Source organism: Salvia splendens, chromosome 11 (assembly GCF_004379255.2).
Source record: "Salvia splendens isolate huo1 chromosome 11, SspV2, whole genome shotgun sequence".
NCBI lineage: Eukaryota > Viridiplantae > Streptophyta > Magnoliopsida > Lamiales > Lamiaceae > Salvia > Salvia splendens.
In genome coordinates, this window is record NC_056042.1 from 13,446,065 (window position 1) to 13,456,070 (window position 10,006).

The window sequence follows — 10,006 nt, forward strand, 5'->3', positions numbered from 1 at the left end:
TTGAATTTATTCAATATCTTCTCAACATAATGTGATTGTGTTAAGATGATTCCATCAGACGTTCTTAGAATCTTCATTCCAAGAATTACATCGGCTAGACCCATGTCTTTCATGTCAAAGTTTCTCTTTAACATGGCCATTGTATCGTTAATTACTTGAGTGTTGCTACCCAAGATTAACATATCGTCAACGTATAGACACACTATAACATGGCCGTTATTAGTGCTCTTGATGTAGACACATTTGTCGCACTCGTTGATTTTAAACTCATTTGATAACATCACATTATCAAACTTCAAGTGCCATTGCAATGACGCTTGTTTTAATCCATATAGAGACTTTACGGGCTTGCATACCTTTTTCTCTTGTCCAGGTACTAAAAACCCTTTGGGTTGCTCCATATAAATTTCATCTTCTAATTCACCATTTAGAAACACGGTCTTTACATCCATTTGATGAATCTCAAGATTGTGCAATGCAGCAATAGCGAGAAGCACTCGGATAGATGTAATCCTTGTTACAGGTGAATATGTATCGAAGAAGTCATGTCCTTCCTTTTGTTCAAAACCCACCTTTACTACTAATCGGGCTTTATACTTATCAACTGTTCCATCGGCCTTCAACTTTCTTTTAAGGACCCATTTGCATCCTAAAGGTTTAGCACCTTTGGGCAAATCAACCAACACCTACGTGTGGTTTAGCAAAATTGAATCAATTTCGCTTTGAACAGCTTCTCTCCAATGTAACCCGTCTGGGCCATCGAATGCTACTTTTATAGATGTCGGTTCTTCATCTAACATAAAAACAATGTAGTCAGGACCAAATATTTTTGGTGTTCTGACTCTATTACCACGTCTTAGTACTGTATCCTTTGGATCGGGCCTTGCACGCTTGCGCGATTCAGGTTCCTCATCCGTTGATTTAGAACTAGTGGCTTCTTCTTCCACTGGTTTAGAACTAGTGGCTTCTTCAATTCTTGTCTCAGAATTGGTTGAGACTTTTTTCTTGTCTTTGCAAGGAAATGTATTTTCGAGAAATACAACATTCCTCGACTCAATTGTTGTTCCTACTGTGATAGTCGATATTTCAGACTTGTGAACAACAAATCGATATGCACTACTGTTAAGTGCATATCCAATGAAGATGCAATCAACCGTTTTAGGTCCAATTGTAATTTCTTTGGGCCGGAGGAACCATCACCTTTGCCAAACACCCCCACACTTTGAGGTATTTGTAGGATGGCTTCCTTCCCTTCCACAGCTCATAAGGAGTAACATCTTTTCCTTTGAGAGGAATCTTATTCAAGATATAGTTGGTTGTCAAAACAGCTTCCCCCACATGTTATGTGGTAATCCTGAAGTCTGAAGCAGTGCATTCATCATCTCTTTTAGAGTTCGTTTTTTGCGTTCTGCAACACCGTTAGATTGTGGTGAATATGGAGCAGTTGTTTGATGAATTATACCACTTATGTTGCATAACTCCTCAAACGGGGCTACATATTCGCCTCCTCTATCGCTTCGAATCGTTTTGATTTTACAACCAAGTTGATTCTCAACTTCGTTCTTATAATTTTTGAACGATTCTATTGCTTCATCCTTACTTCTTAAAAGATAAATGTAGCAATACCTTGTGCAATCATCTATGAAAGTGATAAAGTACTTTTTACCACCTCTAGTTTGCACCATCTTTAAATCACATACATCCGTGTGAATTAATTCAAGGGGTTTTGTGCTTCGTTCAACTGAGTGAAACGACAACTTAGTCATTTTTGCTTCAAGACAAATTTCACATTTATCTTGGGTATCCACTTCATTAGCCTTTAGTAAATCTAAATTCACTAATCTTTTAATGGCTTTTGAATTTACATGTCCCAATCTACAATGCCATAAATTTGAAGACTTAGTCAAATAAGATGAAGTATATGCTTTATTATTATTCGCCAATGGCTTTGCAACACTGCGAGTTGCCACACTAAGCTTGAAAAGCCCATCGGTTACATAACCTTTTCCGAGGGATTTTCCAAACTTATACAAAGCAAACCTATCAGACTCAAATACAAGTTTAAACCCCTTATTAACTAGTATTGATCCTGACACTAGGTTCTTGCAGATGTCAGGGACATGCAGCACATCCTTCAAAGTGATGGTGACGCCAGACGTCATCATGAGAATCGCGTTGCCAACGCCGAGGATTTCGGACGATGCTTGATTCCCCATGTTGATTTTCCTCCCTTCAACAGCCGTGTAGGAGGCAAACTTGCTCCTATCTGAGCAGACATGAGCAGTAGCGTCGGTGTCGATGTACCAGCCACCCTTGTTATCAACAAGGTTAACCTCTTCAGTGACCACAACAATGAGGTCGTTTTCATCCCAGTCCTTGAACTCCTTCTCAACGACGTGGGCAGCCGGCTTCTTCTTCTTGCTGCGGCAGTCTTTTGCAAAATGGCCCGGTTTGCCACATTTGTAGCAATCACCTTCAAACTTCTTTGTAGGCTGCTTTCCCTTCCCTTTGTCACTTGGACGATTTGGGCGAGGGCGTTTGTTGGAGGGACCGCCCCGCTCCAACAGATTGGCTTTGGCTTCAAGTGGGGTGAAGCCCTTAGCCTTTTGGTCGCTTTTGCGCACATCAGCCTCAATGCGCAACTTCACGATCAAGTCTTCAAGGGTCAACTGCTATCGCTTGTGCTTGAGATAGCTCTTGAAGTCCTTCCAACTAGGAGGAAACTTGTCAATGATCCTGCACCTTAGGAATTTGTCGGGCAAGGTCATCCCTTTAGCCACTAGTGCGTGGATGATCATTTGGAGCTCTTGGACTTGCTCCATGACAGGTCGAGAATCGACCATCTTGTAGTCCATAAATTTGGAAGCTACAACTTGTTCAGTCCCTGCAGCATTATCTATGCTATACTTCTTTTCTAGGTTTTCCCACATTTGTTTAGATGTGGTTACATTGGAGTATACATTGTAGAGGCTATCATCTAATGCACTTAAAATAAAATTTTTACATAGATAATCCCCTTTTCTCCAAGCTTCATAGTCCGCCATGACTTCGAGCCTAGTCTCTTGGTCGCTTGACGCAGGCGGCTCATTTTCCGTGAGGAAGTTGGCGACTCCCAATGTTGTCAAGTAGAACAACTTCTTTTGGTACACCGCTTGAAGTCAGATCCTCCAAACTTTGGTGGTTTCTCGGCAGGTGGCATCATTCTTGGTGCCAAAGGTGCCGCACTTGGTCCATGGAAGGAACTAATTCCGTTGCCCCCGAAGGAGCCAACAACATGGTTAGGCATAGAGCCCCCACCATTCATGTTGGGCATAGAGCCCGCCATGGTCGTACCAGCCCCGAAGGGACTAGCACCCGCATGAGACCCGAAGGCCCCAGCATTCGTGTGAGACCCGAAGGTCCCAACACTCGATCCATTAAAGGATCCGAAGAAACCACTAAAAGTGGAACCAACCGAACCACCAAAGGTGGAACCAGTGGACGCCCCGAAAGGGTTGTCCAAAACCCATGGGACAGTTGAAGAAGCGGCTGGGAAGCCGGGGGTTGGCATCATCGAGGGGATCGATGAAGTGTTGACCGGTTCAGTGGTCGCCATGGTGGAGGAAGTGGCGGCGGTGGTGGTGGTAGCAGCGGTGTTGGATTCAGTCGACATCTCCAGCAAAGGTGTTAAATGTTTCGAAAGTTTTTAGGTTCAGTTTAGTGTCCAAATTCCTTCAAAAGCAAGTTATATCTCGTCTTGCGATTGTTGGTTTCTGGGGATTACAAAAGATACAACCGGGCGTAATACAACCCAAAAGAAAGAATACAAAAGGAGAAACTAAACTTAAAATTACAACGGAAAATCGAAACAACTAAACCGTGAATTAGCCGACTCGAGGAGGCCTCTTCCTGCAAGACGAGGTACGCCCCGGTAGTGCTCTCGGTTTGGCGTGTCGTCCCCAAAGGTAAAACGGCTACGTCTCTGGTGAAGCAGCACCGCAATCAACAGAGCTCCGGCGAACTGGATGGAGAAGAGGGCAGAGCTTTCGACAGAAAAAACAATGCAGAGAGAGGGAGAAAGCTTATGAATGCAGAGAATGCTTGTTTGTGTGTAGTAATGCAATGGTATGGCTAGCCTATTTATAAGCCAAGCCACCATGCAGTGTCAACCAAGCCATTGAAGGCTCATCATGGCAGATTCGTAACCGTCGTCGGTTACAGGCGTGTGGCAGGAGTGTGCCTTTCGCATGTGGAGCGTGTGGATTTCTTATGTGGCAGCCGTGACTGTGCCTCGCTTGACGATGTGTCAAGCCACTTGGACTGCTGACTCGGCGGTGGTCTAAAAAGATTAGTTTGGGCCAAGCACCAAGCCCAAAGACCACCCAAAGACCAAGATCAAGATCGGGATCGGGATCGGGCCCAGGCCTGGGCCCGCTGCCAGCAGCCCGGGCCCGCGAGCACGGGCTCGGGCGGGCGGCGGCGGCGGCGGCGGCACGCGCGTGTGCGCGCGTGTGGGCTCTTTCACCCATCTTGGTCCACTATAATTATTAAGTAACATAATGTCACTTAATTTAAACACATTAAAATATGTGTTAATCCTCCAATATGGGATAATTAACACTAGTTAATTATTCTCTAAGCTCCAACTTCAAGCTTTAATTAAAAGCTAATTATGCCTAACTTTAATCCACTATTTCTCACTCACCGGAAATCAGATTTGAGAAAGTGAATATACTACATTTATCTACGTAAAATGTAGATCGACGCTATGTCATTTAATTTCATAAAATTAAATGTCTCGTCACATTTATTATTTGGTCGAAATCCATTGACCGGGCATATTTAATCCATGATTTTTTACAGTGACGTGATTACAAAGTTTCTAGAAGCCTGATATGGCCACCCATTTCATTTTAATGGATTTTGTTGCTAGTGGGAAAAAAATTATACAACTATTAAAGTTTGTGATTTGTATGTCAAGTTCAATGTTTGCTAATAGGAAAAATTAAACAACTACTACTATTAAAGTTTGTGATATTCTATGTCAAGTTCAAAGTTAATGGGAAAAAATAAAGTTTTAAAAATTTTTGTGATATTAGACGCTAATATCCCAAAATAAAGGAGAGAGTATTACATATAAGTATCTTCATTCTGCTACAAGAGTAACGTTTCTTTTGGCACGAAATTTAAGAAAATGATATTTAAAGAGATAGTGAGATACAATTGCACCTCAAAATTAATTTTTTTAACTACTGTTATTAGTGTTATATAATTATTTAACTGACTTGGAGTATTATATTTTTTATGAAACTTTGCAAAATAAAGCTTTAAAACAATATAAGTACGTAAGAAATTTATATAAGGAAATAAGATTGAAAATAAGATTTGGGAAATGATTTAATTCCGAAAGCTAAACCCTAGTTTAAATATAATTAAACCTCTATAAAAAAAGAGTAAAGACTATCTAATCCACCATTTCCTTGTAGTTGTAGAATCGCCGCCACCGCCACCTCCACCGCCACACCAAACAACCTCCAATAGGAGCAGGGTTGCACGCCGGCGACCTCAGTTTAAATAGCAACAAATAAAATTTGAATCCAGGTATATTATACTTTTGCAATTTAGGAGGGATAAATTATATTGACAAAATCTCTTTATTATGCACGCCACCATCTATATTTATTTCTGCTTAATTTTTTATGTGGTTTATTATAGCAGTTTTAATGATTTGTTTTGCCTTTATTTAATATACTAAGTTTATTTGACAAATTCTCTATTTTATGTACTACATTATTAATAGTAATACATTATGTTTTAGTAGTATAGGTTAGTTTTAAGTGTTTAAATTTTTGAGATTTTTATGAAGCAGGTGATCAATCTTTGAATGCTTGTTTGGTCATTTTTATAATTTCATTAAGAAATACTGTGTGTTTTTACAAGTTTAAGATGATGCTATAGTCAATTCTATTATATTAAAGAAATGAATAAATTAATGTAATATAATTTTCTTTTATAATTGGAAATGTATTATTTTAAAATTAAATAGATATTTTAAATATGCTTTTCCCTTAGACTCACTTTTTTTTAGTGGTATGATATTTGAGGTGGAGTTGTTGAATGAAGTAAAGTAAGAAAAAAATTAGTTAAATATTTTAATGAAATGAGATAAAAGAGAAGGTTATATTCAAGAATTAAAAAGTGATAATCTTGCTTAGGGCAAACATGAAAAGTAAGGTGATCATTTTGTATGAAATGGAAGGAATATTGTCATAAAAATTAGTCATTTAAAATATACTATTTGATTTTTTGAGAACTGTGTTTGATTCGCTTATGAAAAAGTTTGAGCTAGATATTAAGAATGATGAACATCAAATATTCTTGTTTGACATGAGTTGTCTTACAAAAGTGAATGCTGACTTATTTTGTTATTTTTGGATGCTATTGGCAATGGGTTAGTCTCAAGATTCTATAAAATTTGGTTATCTATTTGTTTAGAATGACATTTTATTTGTAATAACTTATCGTGTATGTTTGCTAAGCTTAAGTCAGGTACTCTCACGTATGCTATTATGCTTTTAAAGGACGAGTGCAACATAAAAAAATGTTCGTTTACTAAACGAACTAAATACTCTCTTTGTTACTCAAAAATACTGTATGACATGAATTTTAATATAAAATTAATAAAGTAAGAGATAGTGGAAACGTGAGTAATATTAGTTGATTGCAAGGTAACATTATTAATACTAGAATTTAAATATTTAAAACATTCCATAGAAACTAGTCTAATTTTAATAGACGTCTAAAATAATATTTTTTTAAGAACGAAGGGCGTATGTCTTAAAATATTAATTGAATAATAAATGCCCATGATCAATAAAAATGACGGTAAACTGATTATTCTAGAAAAATGGACTTAGAATTGTGCTTGTAAAATTTTTTTATTTATTTCAACATGATTTTATAATGATATATAGATTGCACAACTAAGACTGGATAGGTAACGTAATTTATAATAATTTTATAATGATATATAGATTGCACAACTAAGACTGAATAGGTAACGTAATATAGGTAACGTAATTTATAATAATTTTATAATGATATATAGATTGCACAACTAAGACTGAATAGGTAACGTAATTTATAATAATTAATTTGATCTAAAACATTATCTTTTGAATTATTGTATTTTGAACAGATGAAAATAGTTCATTTTGGACTGTCGCCAATTAAACATATTACATATTTTGACTGAACTAACACCTTCTTAAAATATTTAATTTATCAAAAAATAAAATATAATCCCTCCGTCCTCAACGAATATGCACTTTGGAGTCGACACGAGTTTTAATGTAAAATTGGTAAAGTTAGAGAGAGGTAGAGAGAAAAAGTAAATAAAGTATTGTCAGTGGAGAATAGGTTCCACCTCATTAGAGAGAAAAAACTTTCCAAAATTAGAAAGTGCATATTCTTGTGGGACGGACTAAAAGGAAAGAGTGCATATTCTTGAGGGACGGATGGAGTATTATTCACCAAGCCAGGCTTCTTCACCTGACTGGACTAGGGCAAGTCGAGGCTCCTCAGAAGCAGCTGTTTGACGGCGGCGATCAGCTCCTCCGTCGGATTCTTCGGCGGCACTAGATTCTTGAAATTCCGACAGAAATTCATGTGCCGATTTAGCGGTGACTGTTATATTTGGGAGCAAAGAAGCGCCAAATCGGCTCTGGTGGAATTTCAAGAATCTGGTGACGCAGAAGAATCTGACGGAGGAGCTGATCGACACCGTCAAACAGTTGCTTCTTAGGAGCCTCGGCTCACCCCGGTCGAGCCCGGTTAAGAAGCCTGGCTTGGTGAATAATATATTTTTTCATTTTTGATAAATTAAATATTTTAAGAAGGTGTTAATTCAGTCAAAACATTTTAATTGGCATTGACCATCAATAATTGACGGCTTTGTCCAAAATAGACTAAATCTGGAGCATTTTTATTTGTTTATGATGCAATAATTTAAAAATTAATATTTTAGACTAAAATCGTAAAAATATACATCAAGAAACTTTGAACATGGTCACATATTCATACCATAGCCATCAATTGTTGGCGAATGACGATATCTCTGTTGTGTCGAACAAGTAGAATATTAAGGTACGAGCAATCAAACACTGTGACAATTTATATAAGTTTTTAGTAATATACTTTTATTTTATTCTTTTTATGCTTCGACACAGTGCAGTTGGAGCTAACATTATTGAAATGAAGACTAAAAGTCTTACCTATATCATGCTTTTGTTTATCTTTTTTAATATATATGTATTTATAATATTGTCTGGCTATTCCTAATGTAGTTCTGATATAATGTTGCTATCATTGTCAAAAAGTGAATTTTGGCTCCATCGGGCTTAAATAGAGAAATTGAAAGCATTATTTTATAAACAAGATATTTGGCCGACGAATGTATTGAACTTTATATACATGTCATGGATGATAGACTTTCTGAAAATTAATGGATCAAACTTCTTGTTTATTGGAGAAGCGGATGCAATGGTAAAATTTTTATATCTCCACAAAACCATCATTTTATTGAAGTTATGAACTCACATATCTCCGTGATTGATATTAGAATACAACTAAGAGAAAATAAAAAATTTGAGCGAAAAAGTTAATGAATCAAAAAATAGGAAAAAAATGATTTGTGCAAGTTAAAGCCAAATTGGCAATATTTCTTTGTTATATATTTAATTTAATAATTATATTTTACAATATATTAGTAACCTAACAATGTACATTTTCATAGACGAAGGAACAAGGACAATGCTTAACTTGTGTTCAACTATTTAGTTTATGTTTTGTTTGATGCTATCTCAAGTAAAATTGTATGTGTCATTCAAAGAAACAAAATACGAACTAAATATTGAAACCAGTTGGATATCGTCCTTGTTCTTTTATCTATGTACATAAATATTGTTAGATTACTAATATATTGTAAAAACAATATTAAAATTAAATATGTATATAATAAAGAAAATACTACCAATTTGGCTTTCACTTGCGCAGATTATGTTTTTACTATTTTTTGATTCATTATCTTTTTCGTTCAAATTTTGGTTTCTCATTCTTGTACTCTAATAGCAAAATAAAAAAGATAAGTGAATTCATAGCTTAAATGAAATGATTATTTTATGGAGATATTAAATATACCTTTGTGTTCTCCAATAAGCAAAAGTTTGATTCATTGTTCTTCAAAAATTCTATTATTCATCTTATGTATTAAATGCTCAATAGGTACGTCGGCCTAATATCTTATTTTTAAATAATGCTTCCAATTTCTCCATTCAAGCTTGATGGAGGCCAAAACCCACTTTTCGACAATGATCGGACATCGAATGGTAATTACGTTACACAAAGCCACAAAGCCAGCCAATATTAAAATTAGAGCATCCACAACCGTGCTCTTGCCGACGAGCATAGTTGTAGGCCCGGCCTCACTTTTTCTGTCACGACCGCATTTTCTAAGGATAGAAAACACGGTTGATCGCGACTAGGGGAGGATTAAAGAAACGGGGAAGAAAGGGGAAAACAAAAATCGACCATAGCTCGAAACAAATGGGAATTGCTTGAAATAAAATCAGTGTTTTGAACAAAATTAGACCTGAGTATTTTAAGATGCACAACGGAAGCAAATGAACGCGGTTCCATGTATGAAGACATGAACCTCCGAGAGTCAAAATCTGACTGAATTAAATGTCTTGTCTCAATAGCACTTCCTCCACCACTTCGCTGCTCAACCTGCACATTTAGAAATATATGCAGGGCTGAGTACAAAAAGTACTCAGTGAACACATTGCCGAAAATTACACATATACATTTGAACATATTGTCAAGCCATCATCATAGTAACACTCGGGGTGTTGTTGAAAAGACCCGAGCTTACTAAAAATATCACATTGGACTGCAGTCCCTTTTTCCTGTACTTAGCCATATCTGATCACATTGTGCCGTTGAGATGGTGTTCTCACACGGTCACCTT